At 45.0% G+C, this 21686-nt stretch overlaps 1 pseudogene; it reads left to right on the forward strand.

The window, feature by feature from the left end:
* The first annotated feature begins 12852 nt into the window (after positions 1 to 12852).
* Positions 12853 to 13827, forward strand: LOC136499374 (protein ALP1-like; annotated as a pseudogene).
* The last annotated feature ends 7859 nt before the right edge of the window (positions 13828 to 21686 follow it).

The following is a 21686-nucleotide window of genomic DNA, read 5'->3' on the forward strand; positions in this document are numbered from 1 at the left end:
AAATTTAGGGTTCCCGATGCAAAAGTGTTTTTCCTTTTCTTTTTCTATTTATGCATATACTCGGCCGAACTTTAGAAAATCATAGTAATTCCTAGAAAATTTGTAAAATAACAAATGAATATGTTTTGGAATCCTTATGAGTAGATATATACAATACTTATATAATATGATATGTTTTAGTAGAAAGTTTTTGCTGTAGATATTTATCTATGCTTTTTAGGGTTAAATTCATATCTGTAGTTATATTGCTCCGTTTGCTGTGAAATTTACATGGTAGGCTATAAATGATGCTCTTGTGCTGTGATAAAAATTTCAGATTTATTGGTGCATGCATGACTGAGTTATTGATTTAACTTATTTAATACTTGTTATATGATTTATAAATATTAGAAGTGTATAAAAATGTATAATGTGGTTCTACTGACTTTGTATGAAGTTGTTTTAACCTGAGGAACTCTAATATAGCCATGTGTTTGCAGAGAATATTGAGTTATAGATTTATCTTGCTCTCACATGCTTTATTGCAATTAATTTTTTTTTATCATAATTAATCTATAAAACCTGAGAATGTGATCTTCTAGTAGTAGTCCTACTTTGTTAATATCTCTCACCTATAAAAATCTCAGCTCCAAACTCTATGTTTGGAACATCACATATAATTAATATATGTGTTTATTATATAATTGGATAATGAAAGTTTGCTAGTAGATGCATATAATTAAATCATGTGATGCTCCTTTGCGTACACTAACTTGAATGGGTTGCTGAGCTATGATAAGTGTGGTTGAGCTTTGAACACGTCTTATATGTATGCTCTCATGTTAATATAACAACTAATGATTATGTTGCTTATACAAGTTCTTCATCATTGCTTTAATTCTTGCTTAAGGTGTTTAGGGTGTTTCATGTCACCTAGAACTAATGATAATTAACTATGTTCATAGTAGTTGTGAGCTATGTGTTTAACTTATGCATATGTTACTTTGTTAAAGAATTAAATGAAGAACCTTATTGCATGTGCTGAAATGGCTGCTAGAGCAGTTTCTGTTTTGGTAATGTTTTCGTGATGCAAATGATATTTCCTGTGAATGTAGTTAATACAAAAGTTGTATATAACATCCTTATATTGCTTCTCCTAAAATTTCATGATTTCAGGCCTGTTGGTTTGGGAGCTATGCTTTTTACAAGTTCCCTGTCATGTTTTGCATATGCTCTGTTTAGATCTGAAAGATTATGTTGTTTGACTTAGATAGCTATGTAATCATATCTTGTGGATAATTAAATAGTTGTATTGCTTTTCGTAGGCTTTCCAAAATGTTAAATAACGCATCTTTTGGAGGTCTTAATCCCCAGATATGGCTGTCTAAAGTTGAATGTCAGAATCTGTCCAAGTCTGGACAGATTCGCTTCTTTGTGTTGTTTGGTCTTGTTAACTGTTGAATAATGCTGAGATGATAATAATAAAGTTATAGATAACTTAATAAGATTTCAATAAAGTTAAGGTTCATGTTTTTTGAATGTCTAGAACTCCAGTTATGCATCTATTAAGTTCATGTCAGTTTTCTGTCCTTGTTTGTGCAGATCTGCTTCTTGGTATGTTTTGACCTTATTATTTGCTGAATATGCTATTGGTTATAATAACAAAGTTGTAGATAATTTCATAAGCTTTCCATAAAGTCTAGGGTCACCTTTGTTGGATAATTATATCTCCAGTTATGGCTAAAACAAGTGACTACTGTGCATTGGTTATAATAACAAAGTTGTAGACAATTTCATAAGCTTTCCATAAAGTCTAGGGTCACCTTTGTTCGATAATTATATCTCCAGTTATGGCTAAAATAAGTGACTACTGTGCTGCTGTCCAGATTCTGTGTATGTGCTTAAGTTGTTGGCTTTAACTTGATGTTGCCTTGTGTGTTTGTTAGTTAGCTCATAACACTATTAGAGTTAAATTGATCTATCTGAGGATCTTATAAATGTGTTATATAATGTTGTTCAAGCACTTAACTAATAAATGGTCATGTATACATGTTGCCACAAAATAACCTTGTTGCAAAGCTTGCTAGAACCTTAGTGATGTTGGTGTGTGACTTGCTTGTGCATGAGTGGTTTAAAAACAAATGTAATATACTTTGATCACCTTCAACTTGCTGGTTGTGTGATGTACTTATGTATGCCATGTTGATAAGCACCATCAGCCCTAGTTCTTGTATGATGATATGCTTAATTAGCTCTTGATTTTTAAATGCTTGCAAAAGCTTGACTTGAGTTAACTAGTGTGCCATGCTTGTTATACTTGCTATCCCTATGCTAGACTTGGGTGATAGTTAGTTAGATAACTTGCTCTCTAAGTGCTTATGTCTTGAGGTGTAACCTTATGCATGTCCTGAATGCTTCTATGTGATGCATCTCATATTACCATTCTTCGCATTCATGCACTTACATTGTTGCATCTCATCTAGGTACGCCAAGTGTACTACGCGTGGACGTGAAACACATGACGTTGGAGCCGAACCCGAAGACGATGTTTGGTGGACGGATCCTGCAGATGGAAGGACCACTAGAGTACATGCCAGACAGGAGATACTGGCCAAGCGAGTGTCATCTAACAAAACACTGACCTAGTGTTGGATCCCAAGCAAGCCCCGGAGCATTCTAAGCCCCCTACCCTCTCTTTTAAAATGCACTCGAGTATAATCTTTTATGATGCATTAGGTTGATAGGAGTTGGATGAAACCGTTGATGCATATTCCCTACCTTGTCTAGAAAATATATCTCTGCCACCTTATTAGGTGTAGGCCAACTTATAAGCTTAGCCATGCTTAGACCGATAGAAGTCGGGTGATTTCCTATCATCTGCTAGATATAGGTGGATACCTGGTCACGGTTGGCTATATTTGCTATTGTGGAAAAGAACCATGTGATGTTATATAAATAGAGACCGGGCGGGATCTTATATGCAAATGGTGATAGGTTTGGCTATGTTGATCCCGTATGTGTCAGTTAAGGACTGTACTGTTGTTGGACATTGCTCGAGATTGAACGTACCTTTCACATAATGGATGGATAACTTGTTCCGACTGTGAAGCCAAGTACCTCGAATTCGGGCTGGGTTTTGAACTGAGAATGGGCATCATTGGAGGAGAGTAAGGATGTGCGGTGGGACAGGAAGAGTAAGGGGCAGGCTGGGCCTGAACTACCATGACTTCATTCTGCCCCCTAGGTGGTGTGGCCAGTTCAGTCCCACGGGAACCCGAATTTGAGAAAAAGGTTATCCAACGTGACCCTAACGAGGGAAGTACGGGTGTGTGATTTGGGTTTCGCCCAGCTAGTTGCAATCGATTCGAATCATCGTCTCTCTCGGATAGTGAGAAACTTGGCCACTGTCCAGCATCCGTAGTAACACTTGATGGAATATGATGGTTATCTTGATTATATGCTAAACTGGATATGGTTACTATTGTGATGCACATTAATCAAGTGTTTGCTATAGAACAGGTGCAAACTTAGTCTTAAATAGCTTCATTAAACTTGATGCTAAAATATTGAAAGTAAGGACTTATGCTAGTAATGCTCTTTTGCAAAGTTATGCTATCCAATCAGCTCCACCAAATAAGCCTTGCATATCCTTGAAAGTCTTTTATTTCTCTCCTGTCGGGTAAGTCTAGCTGAGTACATTCTAGTACTCAGGGTTTTATCCCACCCTGTTGCAGGTGAATGTCTCATCGTGCTGAAGGTGGTCACTAAGTGCCGGTGGTCTCGGCTACTCTCTATAGGTTCCTCATTCATGCTATTTGTTGGAGGATGTCACTTAAGCTAGCAATATATATTTCAACTTATGTTATTGTAATCATTTCAAAGCTATGTTGTTTCGCTATTCAGTCTTGAACTCAACCTTGTATTATTATTTGTGAACTCAATTGTAATATTATTTCCACTACAAAATCTGGAATGTGATGTGTATTTGCTTAATCATGCGATCTTGATTGTGATATTGATTTACCGAGGTCCTTTACGACACTCGGTGGACTACTAGGTTTATACGAGTGAAAATATGTGCGTGCCAATGTCTTAAGCAGGGACAGCCATACTTGATCGGGTATAAATTGGATACTTCTATCACACACCGCGCCTTCTTCTCGCACTGCCCCTTACCGTAGATCAAGCCTAGACAAAGCCTTTTTCCTTCGTAGCAGTGGCGGCACATCTCCACTATTGACTCACTCCTCGATGTGCTATCTTGCGGCTCCTCCCTCACGGGCTTCTTGCCACCGGCAGTGGATGAGCGTGCAGGCTTCTTCTTCTTCGCTGCCATCGCCGAGGAAGAGGGTGCTACCTTCTTCTTCGCCGCCGCTGAGGAAGAGGGCATGGCCTTCTTCTTCGCCTCCGCCAAGGATTAGACGGGCCCGGCCTTCTTCTTGAACGCCGGCTAGGCGGCCTTCTTCTTCGCCGCCACTGATGAGGGCACGTCCAACGACGAAGGGGTGAACCTCCCAGTACTTAGGTCCCTTTGGCAGTGGCGCCTCTCTGGCCTCGTCATCTTGGATGGCGGCTGCTGCTGTAGTGGAGGAGGTGGCGGCGGCGGTGACGAATCTACTGGAGGCGGCTTCGGTGGGGGAGGCGAGAGGATGGCGGGGGACGGCTGGAGCGAAGAATGTGAGTGAATGGGAGTTGGATCCCCAATTTATCTGAGGCACTAGTTCGATCTGAGGCAGGCGAAGGGACGCACCTGTTCGATCCCCACCAGTCCACCCTATTTTTTGCTCACTGTGGGGTCGATGAGAAAAAACATCCACCGCATTCTAGGGTTCCACTGCCGCATTCTAGGATTCCACTGCCTATGCCTTCCCGCAGTTCCTGCCGCCGCCGTCACGCGGCACTACAGCTCCACTCCACCTGATGCCAGATCCAGTTGCCATGGCAAAGACGGCTTTAGGGACTACTTCTCGCAGCCGGATCCCCTGCCCCTCTCCTCCATATTCGACATGTTCCCCCAGCCGGATGGGCTTGGAGGTGTGAGCGGCGTGGGTGCTCCCTGGATGGGCTTGGAGGGACTGGATCTCAACTCCCAGGCGGAGGGCTTCCCTAACTTCCCGGCGTATCAACCTGACCCGGCCGTAGGTCAGGGCCTTGCTCCCCTTCGCATCCATGGCTGCAGAGATGGCGCGGCTGCAAAGAATCTCTTACGCGCTCCTCGCACGGACGGAGGAAGGCGCGGTGTAGTAGGGCGTGCGAGATCCCTGACCGTTGGGGCAGGATCCGGTGAAGGTCTTCCAGCAGGCGGTGTAGGTCGTGGGAGAGCCACGTCGATCGTTGGAGGTCGTGGAGGTAGCCGAGGTCATGGAGGATCGATGGGCGGCGGCCCTGCACAAAATGCTGATGCTGCTGACAACTTCAATGTAGAAGAAGAAGAGGATGGCCATGCATGACGGCGATGGGAGCTCGTCGGTAAGCATATTTTCAATCTCAAAACTTTTAGATTGTTAGCATGTGTATGACTGAGGGAGGTACTGTAAATTATGTTTGATAGTGTATGATTGTTAGCATGTGTATGATTGTTAACATGTGTATGATCGTTAGCATGTGCATTGCAGTTCATAATTGTTTGCATAATTTTGTTGTCTACTAGATCAAATTTGACAAGGCATAATGGTCCGAAGAAAATACTTTACTTTTGCGTGAGTTGTGCGTTGACCAAATAAGATAAGGGAATTGCAACAATATGGAACTATGACAGCACGAGGCTACAAGATTATTTCAGACAAGTATTACTTGGCAACTGGCCTGATGCACCATAGGAAGCAACTGAGCAACAGAATTTGTCAACTCAAATCCCTATACCCATTCTGGAGGTGGCTCCATGCACATAATGGTTTAGGCCGTGCTAATGGGACAGTTGTTGCCTCTCCTCACTACCAGAGACGGCTTCTTTGCCGAGTGTCCTAGACTTTGCCGAGTGCTTTTTATCGGGCACTCGGCAAAGAGGTGGTTTGCCGAGTGTCGAGCACTCGGCAAAGAATAACACTCAGCAAAGACAAGGTTTTGCCGAGTGTCACACAATAACACTTGGCAAAGGGCCGCCGCCGTTAATCCTTTGCCGAGTGTCTTCTCCTGACACTCGGCAAAGAGGCTCCTTTGCTGAGTGCCTTATCCTGACACTCCGCAAAGAGGCTTCTTTGCCGAGTGTCTTCTTCGGACACTCGGCAAAGAGGCTACTTTGCCGAGTGTTATTTTTTGACACTCGGCAAACCATATTTTTTTCACTTTTGACCTCCAAACTTTTTCTGCAGTCCTCATACAATACCTGGTACTCCATGTTCCAATGTGGCACATTTCTTGGTCTTTTTCTATATTTCTTTAATTTATTTCATTTAATTGAATTTTCTTGGATAATTCAAATTATAACCGCTAGACATTCGAATAATGAAAAAAATGAATGGAAAAAATGATATTCATGTTATTTTGTATAATGTGAGGCCGTATCCAGGAACAGACCACCAATTTCGAACATCTTGTTCACGAAACATGACCATGAACTTGCGGTCGAGTTATTTTTAAATTCTATAAAAAGCAAACGAAGTCTGAAAATCATGAAACTTGTCAAGATGTCAAGATATCATATGTGGAGGTTGTGATAAAAAATTGAGGAGGTTTCGCGCAAGTTGTCACGTACGCCCGCGCCCGCGCCCGCGCTGCCCGCCCCCGCCGCCGCTGCCCGCGCTGTCGGAGTAGGAGAAAGAGAGGAGGAGGAAGAAGGAGGAAGAGAAGGAGGCCGCCGAAGCAACGGCGCCTTCGCCCTCGCGCGCTCCTGCAGCGGCGCCGAAGCAATGCCGCAGGGGTGCGGTGCGGCCCCGTAGAAGCGGCGACCCGCAATCGGTCGCCATTCTGCAGTGGTGAGCCCCTATGCCATCTTCGCCTGATGGATGTGGATGCATGAATAGATTAAGATGCCATGGTTAGGGTGTCTTCGTGGACGCTGGTTATGGTGCATAGTTGCAAATCTGAGGTTTAGCATGGATGGATTGTGGATGCATGGATTGATGTTTGTCGGCCATCGTGCCGTCCATATATATGTGCATGTCGGCCATCGTGCCATTGGTTTTCTTGCAGGTTTTGGAAACCTCACCGTGTAGGGGAGGTGCTGCCGAAATTTTGTATTGACAGTTTTATGTTTCTTTTTTTTGCAGAGAAGAGCCCGTCGGAGCGGAGTCAGAGTACCTCGGTGACCCCGATCGCCTTCCTCGCCGCTGTGGGTCTGCCTGCACCGCGTCGCCTCACCACTGCACCGGCCCATCATGGCCCCGCTAGCCAGACTCCACCGCCACCCTAGGTATAACCCCTCTTTTCCGTATCATGGTCGTAGATCACGTAACCCAGTTAGGGGTCTCCCATTCGAAAGAGATACGGTTGGAAATATGTAGATATTTCCATATCTAAAACCGTATCTGTTTTGAATTGTCCATGTTTTTTGGATAGCCCGCGGATGCGTAGGTGGGGTTAGTTTCCATGGTCTGCTCTGATCCAAGACAGAGTTTCGGCATCATCTCCCTTTTGTTCTCCGGATACACACTCTCCTAGCAGGACATGTATTTGGAGAACAGCGGGGAGGTGCTGCCAAAATTCTGTCTCAGATAGGAGTAGACATGGAAACTAACCTCATCTACGAATCCTCGCATGGGATTAGGACCTATCCTCACCTATTAGATAGTAGGAACGTCGTGTAGATGCAATTGATGTTTATATTACTCGTCGCTATATATGTTAGAGGATGGAGGATCGTGAGTGCATGTACACGTGCCGCGCAAGTCAGGGTCAGGTCACCAATGAATAATATAGCTCGTACTTAGTTCAAACGGAAGGTACTGTCCAATTTAGCTCGTACTTAGTTTGACATTCCAAGTTACTCGTACGTGCGAATAATATAACGATGTATCCTGCTTGAGCTTGTAGGGCCAGAGGGATGCTTCTATGTGTGTCGAGTTGAGACAGGTTGCCGATGGCTTTGCCTATAGGGTTAGGTCATTTTTTGGTTATGACGTGAATGGATATCGCTTTCGCACAACAAGCTACGAGCAGAGTCGGCCCAATCGAAGAACCACAAGTTCTGGAGTTTTTATGCCCGGCGTTGATGAGGTCGAGTATTATGGAAGAATTGAAGAAATATACGAACTCAAGTTTCATGGTTCCAAACCTTTTAATCCCGTCATATTCAAATGCCATTGGTTTGATCCTGAAGTAACGAGACGGACATATTCTAATCTTAGGCTAGTCAAAATTCGATAGGATTCTGTCTTACCAGGAGACGATGTCTATATTGTGGCCCAACAGGCCACGCAAGTTTATTATCTCCCATATGTGTGTCAAACCATAAGGCATCTTAAGGGTTGAGATATTGTGCACAGGGTATCGCCACACGGTAAAGTGCATGTCCCAAACGATGAAGATTACAACTTAGACCCAAACACATATGACGGAGAGTTCTTTCAAGAAGAGGGACTAGAAGGGAGGTTTGAGATAGACTTAACCGAAGCGATCAGAATGGAAGTAGACAATGAAATGGTTATTGAAGAGGACACTGGAGATGAGGTGCAAAATGTGAAGGACTTACAAATGCTTGAGCGATTACATTTAGACAATGACAATGACAACATTGCTCATTCGGATAGTGTTGATTATTTCGACATGATTGATAGTGATGATGAGACTTATGATCCAGCTAATCCTGATCATGAAGATTATTTCTAATACATGTATTACTATGTTATTTTGTAATTACATTTTGTTTATTTTGCATCTCTTTCTAAGTACTTATTGTTTATCTGTGCTTATTGGTTTACTCTTTTTAATTGCAGGTGATTGAACAAAGATGGTGGGTGGTGGGATGAGGAAGCTAACGTCCTTGTACCGAAGGACAAGGACCGCTGCACCGGGGGAGAGTAGGAGGAGGAGCAGCCGCAGGAGGGAGTCATCGCCTATCGCCCCATCGCGTGAGGAGGAGGAGGAGGAGCAGGTGCCCTAGGAGGACGCCGAGGAGGCATAGGAGGACGATGAGGAGGCGCAGGAGGACGCGCAGGAGGACGACTAGGAGAAGGCGATAGCAGGGGGTTCCGCTTCCTCTAGTTCATCGAGCATCTACTTGCGAGGTCCCATGAGCCTCCCTCAGCGGCCGATACATCGTGAGAGACGCCCGTTGATTCGACCTGAGGGGGAAAAGTAAGTAACTTTAGATGTTATCACTACTTTATATGATATGTTGAAAATCAAAATAGAAATTAATAATTTTTCTTAATCACTTGGGCAGGAACTAGACGATTGTGGCGAGTGGAGGTGGTCACACACGCCAAGTCAATGGCATCCTCGGTCTTCTATGCAAGGAGCACTTCCCTGGCCTGGTTGAGTACGTTGGAGTGACAGGACCGACCTACTCGTTTGACCACTACGCCACCGCCCCTGATGCTGCAGATCAGGCCCGCAGGGTATTCAACAACAAGGCGGAGCGGGTGAAGCAAGAGCTATGGGTAAGTCTTCCTCGCACTAATTTGCTCAATACATTCTTGAAATAATGAATGGATACATCGTGTTTGTATGCAGGATTTCTTTAGATGCCAGGACGGACATGAGGCCAGGGTGGATGCGGTTGCTACCAAATGCTGCAAAAAACTCATCGTGGACATGCATTACGAGGCACACATCCAGGCCATCATAACTTACCACAGGACCGTCCTTGGAACGAAGGTCACCAAACGGGACGCAAGATCCATGACGCTGACCCAGGACCAGTACCTATAGGTAAATACAGAACATTAATACTGATTCCTTTTGAGATTAAGTAGGCTTAATTTGATCTTCTGATATGTCATGTATTATGTCCTGTAGATGATTCCTTATTGGTGCGCCACGCATCCCCAGTGCTGGGAATAGATGGTGGACAGGTGGTGCTCACGCGAGTGGGAGGAGACGCACAACTTGTGCCGGGAGCGGCGTTTGATGATGCCAGGTGTAGCACACCATCAAGGCAGTCGTAGCCTTAGCGGATACGCAGAAACATGGGTACGCGAATTCATTTATTTATTCTAACGCTCAATTCTGCATGATTTCTAATCATCTTGCTGTTTTTCTCGCAGTCGGCGTCGCATGGTGGCCAGCCTTGCTCCATCTTCAAGGCATTTGCTATGGCCCACAAGGGCAAGGCGACGTCCGACGTCGACTACAACCCAGTGGACGGGCCCGAGGCGTACAACAATGCAACCGTCCACAACCGCCTCAGTGAGTACACATCGATGGCAAGGGAGGTCCATGTGCCATAGTATGATCTGAGCACCGAGGACCTTGATGGAGAAGTCGTCATGAGGGTGGGAGGAGGAAAGAAGCATGGGTGGTACTGGATTGGCGATGGCGCAATTGACTCGGCCGCTACTCCCAGTCTCTCCCAGATTCGAGCAAGCAGCATGAGCAGGAGCCCGGCCATACGACCTCGGCAGGACACTTCACACCACCGAGTGGAGGCACTCGAGGTTATTCCTGGTTTATTCATCGTTCATTAGTTTTTTCATACATTTCCTTTGCATTATTGTAACATTGGGGTGAATATATTGTAGGCCCAGCTGGAACAAGAGAGGAGGATACGGGAGCAGATGCAGGCGAAGATGGAGAGGGTGGAGGCCGAGTGGGAGGCTGAGCGGTGGAGGATGGTGGAGATTCTTCAGTACATGCAAAGTCTTGGCGCCGCTACGGGTGTAGCTCCATCACCTTCGCTATTCGCTCGACCTCCACCTCCACCTCCTCACTATTCTACTCCTATGAGTATAAATGTTTTAGTTTGTATGTTCATGTTTATGGTCAAACCTAGTGGAGTATGAAAGTTTTATTCATGTATGGTATATATTCATTTTGTCTCACACATGCAAATATCTTCTCCTTTGTGCAGAATCAATCGGCGGCATCGAACGATCCTCATGCTTCAGCGAATCCTTCACCAAATCAGTGATGATGCTTGTGTTTGTTAATGGTACTTCTATTTGCAATTGTGGTTGAAGATGATGGAGCACTTGGATTACTTGTGAACTTATTTGTGATATATTGTGAGACATGTGATGTTTGTGATATATATGTGACGTTTGTGATATATATGTGGTGTTGGTGATATATATGTGTTGTTGATGATATATATGTGATGTTGGTGATGTTTGTTATATATATCTTCTGTTTGTTTGGATGGGATGTAAAAACAAATAAAAATGGCTGTTTTCAGTCACTTTGCCAAGTGCAATCACCATGGCACTCGGCAAAGTGACCACCTGGGAACTATCTGGGAACACGCTTTGCCTAGTGCAATGGCCATTGCACTCGGCAAACATCAGAGGTTTACCAAGTGCCTGGACCATGGCACTCGGCAAACATCACGTCTTTGCCGAGTGCCTTGCCTGCGGCACTCGGCAAAGTGGACACCTTTGCCGAGTGTCAGAGTCAATGACACTCGGCAAAGCGAGGACCTTTTGCCGAGTGTTTGACCTTGACACTCGGCAAAGCCACCGTCACGGTGGGGCTCGTCATCACGGCCACTTTTCTTTGCCGAGTGTCGGATTGGCACTCGGCAAAGTCTTTGCCGAGTGCCCGATAAATTACACTCGGCAAAGAGTTTTTGCCGATAAACTGTTTACCGAGCGCCCTTTGCCGAGTGTAACACTCGGCAAAGTCTTTGCCGAGTGCCTGAGGCACTTGGCAAAGAAGCCACCTCCGATAGTGCCTGCATTCTGGGAGAAGCATACAGAGGTACACTATTTCTCTGTCTTGTTTATTATGTAAATTATTAATGTTTGCCGGACTGTTTGCCCTTTTGATATGTCTAATTTCACTTTTTTTGTTCCTTATAGGGCAAACCTGAATTAAGGAAACTTTAGCATGGTCCTCCAGAGTATCTAGATCAACTTGAAGAAATGTTTCAAGGTGTGGCTGTGGATGGATCCTCCTCCTGTATCCCTAGAGAAGCTGAACCAGAGGAATAGGAAAGTGCTTTTGAACAGGAAGATGATGACATTGGTCAAAGCCCCATGAGTACCAATAGCCACAAGAGGGCAAGTAGTACGGGTGCCACAACTACAAGTCCTGAAAGGAAGACCAAAAGTCCAATGGTTAAGATAATGTAGTCAATCATGGAGAGATGGACTGCTAGCAATGAAGCCACTCAGAGGATCTTGCATGGAGAAAAATGGAGAAATCTATGACGAGATGTTAGGAGTTGGCTGTAGAATGCGGGGCAGCTCCGAACAGCGTTGAGTACTTTGTTGGTGGAATGATGTTTAAAAAAGCTGAAAATTGGGTGTTCTTCTGTAACATCCCCACACCTGAAGCAAGGCTAGTTTGGTTGAAGAGATGGTGCCAGATGAAAAATATGTATAGTTTGTGATGTCAATGTAGTGCAAGGCTACTTTGGCTATAGTTTGTGATGTGAACCTTTGTATCTACTTTGATGTGAACCTAGTTAATTTATGTTTGTGATGTGATCCTACTGCAACGATGTTTCTGATGAGATCATAGTTATCTGATGTTTGTGATGTGATCCTAGTTAATTTATGTTTATGATGTGATCCTAGTTAATTTATGTTGGTGATGTGGTCCTAGTTAATTGAGGTTGGTGATGTGATGATGTGATCCTAGGTAATTGATGTTGGTGATGTGATCCTAGTTATCTAATGTTTGTGATGTGATCCTAGTTAATTTATGTTGTTGACATGAATTCTACTTGCTTTTTATTCTAAATATTCATCAAGTGAGGAGGATGAAAAACTGGATATGATATTGGCTCATCAGAGGTGGAATGAGGAGTTTATTAATATGAAAATGATGTTTGGTATGTACTACTATGACTCTTTCTTTCACAAAGCTAAGAGGAGGAAACCCACAGAGAGTGGCTTAGAATGGGTACAAAAAACACTTGCAAATAGAACATCTTGCTATAACATGTTTCGGATGAGTAGACCATTGTTTGATAGACTTCATAATTTGCTGGTGGTGTCCAATGGGTTGAAGTCAACAAGCAAAATGTCATCAGTAAAGGCTTTAGGGATGTTTCTGTGGATAGTTGGTGCACCCCAGTCTTGTCGACAAGCTAAAGATCGTTTAGTGAGATCAAAAGAGACAGTCAGTCGCAAATTTGACATAGTTTTGGCTGCTTTAAACAAGCTAGCAGCAGATATCATTTGGCCACTAGATCCTAAATTTAGGACGGTGCACCAAAGAGTACAAGGTCCTCAGTTTTCTCCATTCTTCAACAATTGTATTGGAGCAATAGACGGGATGCATATACCAGTTGTGGTGCCAGCTACAAATGTGGTACAACATATCGAGAGACATGGATATACCACTCAAAATGTGATGGTTATTTGTGACTTCGACATGAGGTTTACTTTTGCTATTGTGGGATGGTCTGGATCGGTACATGATATGAGGGTGTTCAAAGATGCTCTGTAGAAATATGGTGACAAGTTTCCACATCCACCTCCAGGTACACTACTCTCTCTATGTTCATTGTTTGCACTTATATGTACCAAGTCATGTATCTGACAAAAATTTCTTAATTTGTAGGGAAATTTTACCTAGTCGACTCGGGGTACCCTAACCGTCCGGGTTATCTTGCACCATACAAGGGTACAAAGTACTATCTCCCAAAGTTTTGAAACGGCCCAATGGCAAAAGGTAAAAAAGAGACATTTAATTTCGCACATTCTTCCCTTAGAAATGTCATCGAGCGGTGCTTTGGAGTATTGAAGATGAAGTGGAGGATTTTGTTGGAATTGCCAAGTTATCCGATGCCAAAGCAAAGCTTAATAATTCTAGCATGCATGGAACTTCATAATTTCATTCGAGAGAGTGCTCTTGTGGATAGAGACTTTGAGATGGTAGATCATGACGAAAACTTCGCTCCAATGTCCAAACCATCGACTTCTCAATGGAATGTGGTGAATGCCCAAGAAGAGGAGGAAGATCATGACATGAATGCACTCCGTGATGAAATAACTAATGGTTTGTTTAATAGGTCATAGATATTCAATGCTTAAACCTCCCTTTCGAAAAAATGGATGTGTATGATTGTGTTTAATGTTGTGTATGGACCATGTAAATTGTATGGACATATGATTGTGTTGTATGACTGTTTAATATATGATTCTGTTGTTTGTGGACAAGTTGTCATATTTTGATGTGGATAAGTTGTCATATCTATGTGATCATTTTATCTCAAAGTATCTTGCGGCTGTATTGGTTGAAGCCTAGGATGGAATTGGGGATGTACTGGTGCTGTTGTTAGATGATGCTTCATGTCAGGTCTGGTTGATCATCACATAGATGGTTGCTCATCTCTTACTGATAACTTGTGTTAATTGTGACTAACATGTACTGATGAATTTATGCAGGGTTTGCTGAAGGCAGTCAAGGAGTTGGTGCCCAAGGCAAAGCGCAGAATGTGTTATAGCCAATTAAAGGTGCAGCAAATTGGCCAATTTCAGACATGCCAAGACCAGAACCTCCAGCTTTTGTCAAGAAACCTGGCAATATTCCCTCACTGGAACTAAGAAAAGGTAAGTAGTCAAAATTTTTTTTTGTTTTACCATTGCTGTATTTTATTGCATAATATGTGAACTAATTCCATAACTGGTATAGGAAGAGGACCAAGAAGAACAATGTGATGGTTGGAAGAAAGAAGTCGAAGGGAACTGAAGATGAAACTTCAACTCCTAGATCTAGGGCAGCTTTGGCAAGGGAAGTAGCAGCAAAGGCAAGGAGGGAAGCTGAAGAAGCCGAGCAGAAGGCACAAGCAGCTAGGGAAGCTCTACAGGTAGCAGCAAGGGAGGCTGCAAGAAATGAGTTGGTCCAGATGGCAGGTAGCAGCACATAGGATGATGTCCTGGATATAATGGCTCTAGAGGTGCAGCTCTCAGAACCAGCCACACCAGCTAGAAGGTAATCTAGATATGTGGTTGTTTCATCATTCATTTCTTCACAAAATGTGCCAAAAATAATGACTGATGCCTTGTTCATGTTCCACAAGACCTTATTTGTGGTGCCTGAAGATGCACAAGCAAGTGTTGTGCAGCCTGCCAAGAAGATTACACCGAGGAAGAAACAACTGGCAAGCAAAGTGAAGAAAACAAAAGGAGGAAAGGGCAACTGATGCAAGTGCCAACTGTTGGGGACTGCTTTTGATGATTTCTGTGGAATAGGCCTAGCTATGGAATGCAGTGGCCAAAAACTTTATTTTGCAACTGCTGTGGCCCAATTTATGAACTTCTATGTGTACTAATGGTCAAAACTATGGCCAGAATTAGCCTTGGATGTTTCTGTCAAAAATTACCTTATGTACTGGCAATATTATGTTTATGTGATAAATTATGGCCACAATCAGCCCTTATATGTTTCTGTCAAATCTGTGCATTTCTGTGATTGTCCTGTGATTGCAATATCTATACAACATCCATCATTTTCATTGCACCAAGAAAATTATAGTACACAATTTCATTGCAAAAGACATCAAGTTCATTGCTACATGTAACACATTCTTACATCAATGCATTACAGGTACAATTCCAAATACAAGAGTTGCAAAACACACAATGAACAAGTTCAATTTCCACATCAGCTTCTCCATCTTCAGTTCCAACTTATTCTTCCCCTCATCTCTGCTAGGGATGTTGGTGGCCATCATTGCTTCTTCCCCTTCTTCCTCCATATCTAGAAGCTGCTCAATCCTCACCTAGATGATGTTCTTGCTCTTTAATTCCTCAAAAAACTCCCTCCGGAATCTGTAGTAACGACACAACTTCAGAAACTACAACAAATGCACACAATGTTAAACCCTAAAATGCCAAGAACATGAAACTCGAACAAATCGAAAGCACTAACCCCATTTCTAGGGCACTTGAAGAAAACCCGACCCAGGTTGCTAGTCTCCCTCAGGAACGTCTCCTTCGACCATAGCTCGATGACACGGGCCAATCCACTGATTTTTGAAATTTTTTCATAAATATACCCCTGGAGGAAAGATTTCATAATCTAGACCCTTAGCTCGGCGCCATTGTTGCTGGCGCCGAGCTAACACGTCTTGGCGCCGAGCTCTTGGGCTCAAAGCCAACGTGGCTGTGACATGGCAGGAAGCTCGGCGCCACTCACCCTGGCGTCAAGCTCGGCGTCGTAGATCTTGGCGCCGAGCCTATCTTATGCATGGGCCCCAATCCTTTCTCTCTTCCTCTTTCCCTCTCTCTCTCTCTCGCTTTTCCATCGCCCAAACAGCTAACCGCGGCCGCCACCCGTGCCCTCTCCCACACCCGGCCACCCACTCCCCACGCTCGCGCCAGCATCTCGCGCCACACCGGTCCCCTCACCGTTCCCCGCGCCCGCCTCGCGGCTGACAACCCGCGCTGCGCCGCCAGCACGGACGCACCATGCCCTCGCCCCCACCGGAACGCCGGACCCTGTGGCCTCGCCAGACCACCGCGCCCCGCGCCCTCGCCTCGCCCAACGTGCCACCCACGCCCACGACCGCCTTGGCCGCGCCCCGCCGCGCCGGTGTCCCGCCACCACCGCCGGCCCCCAGCCACGCCCGCCATCCCGCCCGCGCCCATTGAGCCAGCCTCGATGCATGGAGCGCCGGGAATCACTCGCCCGCTGCGCGTCACCGCCGTCATTGGACGCGCCCCTGCCGGCCCCAGCACCTGCAGCGCCCGGCCGTGCCACCGCCGGCCTGGCTCATCGGCAGGACCCACACCCAGCGTCCGCTGCGACTCCATCGACGTCCGCGACTCCGTCGTTGGATAGGTAAAAATTGTGAATTTACAATGTGCATACTTAGTTAGCTTTGATTGTAGTGTAGCAGTTTTGGCATTTGTTATTTACTAGTTAATGTGATGACTCAGGTAGTTGATTTAGTTAGTGATCTAGTGAGATATATATGTAGATAGATATAAACATAGATACATAGGTACATAGATATAGTTAGATAGCTAGTTAGATAGGTAGTTACATATTTAGTTAACTAAATAGGACCTAGCTATTTAGTTAGTACACTGTATCTATGTATGTAGTTATTATCTTATTTACTTAGTTTGTAGTTAGAAAGTACTTGTTAGGTACTATCTATCGTCTAATTTGGACTAAAGGACATGTGTTTCGTTACGTGTTTAAACTAGATGGACAACCTAGTGACCATATATCATGGAGGCACCGTTGAATACGATCGCTATGGATATGTTGAGTTTGTTGACATGCAAAGCGTGCCTGTGCTATTCAATGATAGGCCATCATTTAGTGAGATGGTTGCAAGGGCTCGGGAGGAGCTGCATTGCCTTGGAGATGATGGCATTGCACTTGAGGGTGTACTGCACCTAGGTTCTCCTCCCAACATCCTCAGGCGAATGATCCCAATTGGGTGTGTGGATCAGTGGGAGAACTATGTGAGATTGGCTATGAAGAGCCAGCTGCAATGTTTGGACGTGGTTGTGCGTCGGGTGTTAGTTGATCCCATCCCTCATGGGTTTTCCCACCAATGGGTCAGCAGGCACACATCGACCCTCCCATCCTGTAACCTAATATGGATGTGGAGGTTGCACCTACGGATCCCGATGCTCAATCTGCCCCCAATGCGATAGTTGGAGATGCTTGTCAGACTCATGTTGCTGTGGCAGATCCTCCTCATGAGATCCCTTTAACACAGAATCATCCGAGTAAGTGGCTTAACCGCATGGTTATTGGGAGCTTACCCCCTTCCTACATCCATTTCTTTCATTCTTTCCTCATTTCTCTACTTATGTTGCAGGAGACATTCCTGAGAATGTGGATGTGCCCCCTGTTGCTGCGCAAGTGCACTTTGGAGATGGATTATGTGGCTTCAATAGTGTTGAAATTATGCATGATTCGGAGCCATATGAGATGGCAAGGGCTCTTAATTCTGATGATGATCTCCCTGTTGGAGAGCTGACAGAGAGTGATGTTGAGATGATGAGGCGTATCTTTCTCAGCCGCCATGATCCAAGAGTTCACGAGTTCAGCAATCTTGCTCATTCCGATCAGGCATGTGCAGAAGGACATGATGATGAGCTCCTAGAAGCTCCTGAGGCCATCCCTAACATGGTAATTGAGAATGGGAGGGTGTTCAATGACCTGCCTACATTGAAGAGGTGGTTGTAGGCATTTGTAGTGATACGAAAGAGACCTTACAAGGTCTTGCATTCATATGGGGAGCGCTGTTATACAGTTGTGTGTGACAAGGAACGCTGCCCATGGAGGGTTTGTGCAAGGAAGCAAACAGTCACTGGAAAGTGGAAGATCACAAAAGTTGTCGGGCCACATAATTGTGCTGACCATGAGCTGACACTGAGGCATCGGCAGTTGACATCTACCCTCATTGCCAAGCGGTTGATGGGAATATTATAGGGAGAATCGAACATGAAGGTGAGGACAATTATTAGGACCGTTGAGGCGTTGTATGGAGGTTATGTGATAACTTATGGTAAAGCTTGGAGGGCTAAGCAACGAGCGTGGAAGATGATATATGGGGACTGGGAGGATGGGTACGAGCAGCTGCTAGTACTTTTCAATGCAATCAAAGTGGTGAATCTAGGCATGCATTATGAGTACATCCCAAAACCAAATGGCATGGAAGGATGGTAGGCAGATATTCTTCCGTGCTTTCTGGTGCTTCCCTCAGTGTGTCGAGGCCTTTAGGCACTAGTCGTCCCATCTTCTCCATTGATGGTACGTTCTTGATTGGCAAATACTAGGGCACACTTCTTATAGCCATATCCTATGACGCGAACAACAAGTTGGTTCCTTTGGCATTTGCTTTGGTTGAGAAGGAGAACAATGACAGTTGGGGATGGTTCTTGAGGCTAGTCGGATACACGTGGTTGGGCCTGGTAGGGAGGTTGGCATCATATCTGATAGGCACCAGGGCATACTTAATGTCGTGCGAGAGCAGATAGAGGGGTATGCACCTTTGCACCATCGTTGGTGTACTCGGCACCTTGCCGAGAATCTACTCTGGAAGGATGGTGTGAAGGGTAACTTTGATCTATTCTAGGAGGCTGCTCGACATCTTGAGGACAAGTACTTTCAGATAAAGTTGGAGCAGGTCAGAACCACATCAAATGTAGAAGGTAGACAATGGCTCATAGGTTTGATGAGGGATTTGGAGAAATGGACGAGAGCTCACGACGCAGGTGTATGGAGGTATGAGTTTTAGTATAGCAACATGGCGAAGTCATTCAATAAGTTGCTATTGGGGATACGTGGTATGCCCGTGAAAGCAATCGTTCAATTCATCTTCTATAAGCTTGTTGCCTAGTTCAATGATAGACACGCCCATGCATTGAAGTTGTGGAGTGATGGAGAGATATGGGCTCTGAAACCAAAGGCACACCTAGAGAAGGCAAATGAAAGGGTTGGCACACATGAGGTTACATGCTTTGACCATGCCACAGGGACTTATCAGGTCGAGCATAGGGGCGGTACAACATTCGACGGCGAGGTCTGAGAGTCGAGGATGCATGTGGTTGTCCTCCAAGATTTTCAAATGCACTTGTGGTAAACCAAGGCAGTACCACTTTCTATGTTCACATTTGGTGGCAGCAGCTAGGCATCGCAACTATAATATCGAGAGCAGGATACCTCACAGAGTTCAGTGTTGACATGCTTGTCCACACATGGAGCCCCCGCTTCGTGCCTTTCTAGGACCCTAGAGAGTGGCCTCCATATGATGGGCCGAAGTACATTGTGGATCCAGCTTACCGTTGGAACAAGCATGGATCAAGGAAGAGGATGAGGCATAGGATGGTTATGGATCAGATACCCGGAAGAACGAGGTGTGGGAGAGGAACCCCATTTGTTACTGACCCCGAGCAGTATGAGTGCGGACAAGTGTGGTAGACTTGGCCACAATTCACGAAGTTGCCATTGGCAGATTAGTGAGGTGCTGACTATTGGTTGATTTTATTATTTCATATTTGTCGTATTCATTTAATTAATTATGCATGTCTCAATTTATGCATGTAATTGTGTCAATTACTTGTACATTTCTAAGTTCATGTTTCATTGTATATTGAATTTCTAATTCATTGACCTTTTTTGTAGGATGGCGCAATTCCACCTGCTCGACCCGATGTACGAGGCGACCCACCGAGGACGTCTCATAGCGTAGGGGCAGGTAATAATCTATATGTTTTGTTCAAATTTTGGTGAGCGTACATGTGTTCGTGAAGTAACATGAGACTATATTTTATTCCATGTAGGACCTTTTGCTCCTTTGTCCTAGAACCCACAGTGGGTTCTTGGACATACGGTACGACGATAGGTACACTCCTTTCCTGCAAAGAGCTGGCCTAGATGTTATCTCTTTTCAGGTTCGTCGTGTGTTGCCCAAGTTCAACTCAGCGGCCATCACTGCATTGGTTGATAGGTATTATATTCAATCATTGCCTCCAATCATGGCCATTTGTTCATGCGCTTGCCTTTTTGACATATAATCTTGCTTTGTCTAAAATATAGGTGGTGGCCAGAGACTCACAGCTTCCACCTACCTTTTGAGGAGATGACAGTCCCGCTCTAGGACTGTCAGAAGATGTTAGGCCTAAGGATTCATGGCAACCCAGTCACCGGGCAGTGCAGGTTAGAAGGCTGGAGAGCACGAGTGGAGGCCTTCCTTGGGCATGAGCTTGGCGAGCAAGGGGCTCGTACTTCTAGAGTTCTCATCTCCTGGCTTCAGCAAGAGTTCGCATAGTGCCCCAAGGAGGCAGATGAGGAGATAGTTGGGTACTACTGTAGGGCATGGATCCTACACCTGTTTGCCTACGTTCTCATCCCTGATGCCACGGGTGACACTATGTCCTGGATGTGGGTCCACTGCCTTAGTGGCTGGGACCAAGCGGGTCACTACAGCTAGGGCTCTGCAGTCTTGGGTTTTCTATACCGGTAGCTGTGCGAGGGGTGTCGTCGAACTTCGTCCACAGCATCACTTGGTGGATGCATGTACCTGCTCTAGCTATGGATGTGGGCTCGTCTTCCAGTTGGTCGTCCGGTGGTTCTGGCTTGTTGTGAGTGGTTCTAAGGTTAGCCTCCACGTCGGCAGCCGACATGGGCGTACCTTTGGGACCAGGTGAGGGTTCCGTACATGAGGTTAGAGCGGGCGTACATTGAGTTCACAAACGAGCTAGACATGCTCATGATGTCAAGTGTAAGTAAAATTTGTTTCCTAGGCTGGTTTGAAATGGATTAGTATACCATCTAACATATTGTTTGGACATGTTGCAGGTGGAGTGGGAGCCATACATTGGAGAGGGGGCACTTCCTTTTCAGTTGAGCAACATTTGTGGGTTCGACAACGACTTCTATAGGATGAGGTGCCCTCTAATCTGCTTCTATGCTGTCGAGTTCCACCTGCCAGATAGAGTTGCACGCCAATTTGGAGTGAGACAGCTTTGGCCAACGGCTTCGTTCTCGACTAGCGTTGACTTACACAAGTAAGCTATTTTAGATGTCTCGTGATGGTCCATTTCTATTAATATGGTGACATGTACATGAATTCAAGTAACGATGACATACGTGCAGGTTGGATCGTCAGAAGAACAGAAAGATTTTTGACTGGGAGAAGCACCACTAGTTCTACATTGAGCAATGGGAGGAGATGTACGAGAACAACAAGC

This window comes from Miscanthus floridulus, chromosome 13 (assembly GCF_019320115.1).
Source record: "Miscanthus floridulus cultivar M001 chromosome 13, ASM1932011v1, whole genome shotgun sequence".
Classification (NCBI taxonomy): domain Eukaryota; kingdom Viridiplantae; phylum Streptophyta; class Magnoliopsida; order Poales; family Poaceae; genus Miscanthus; species Miscanthus floridulus.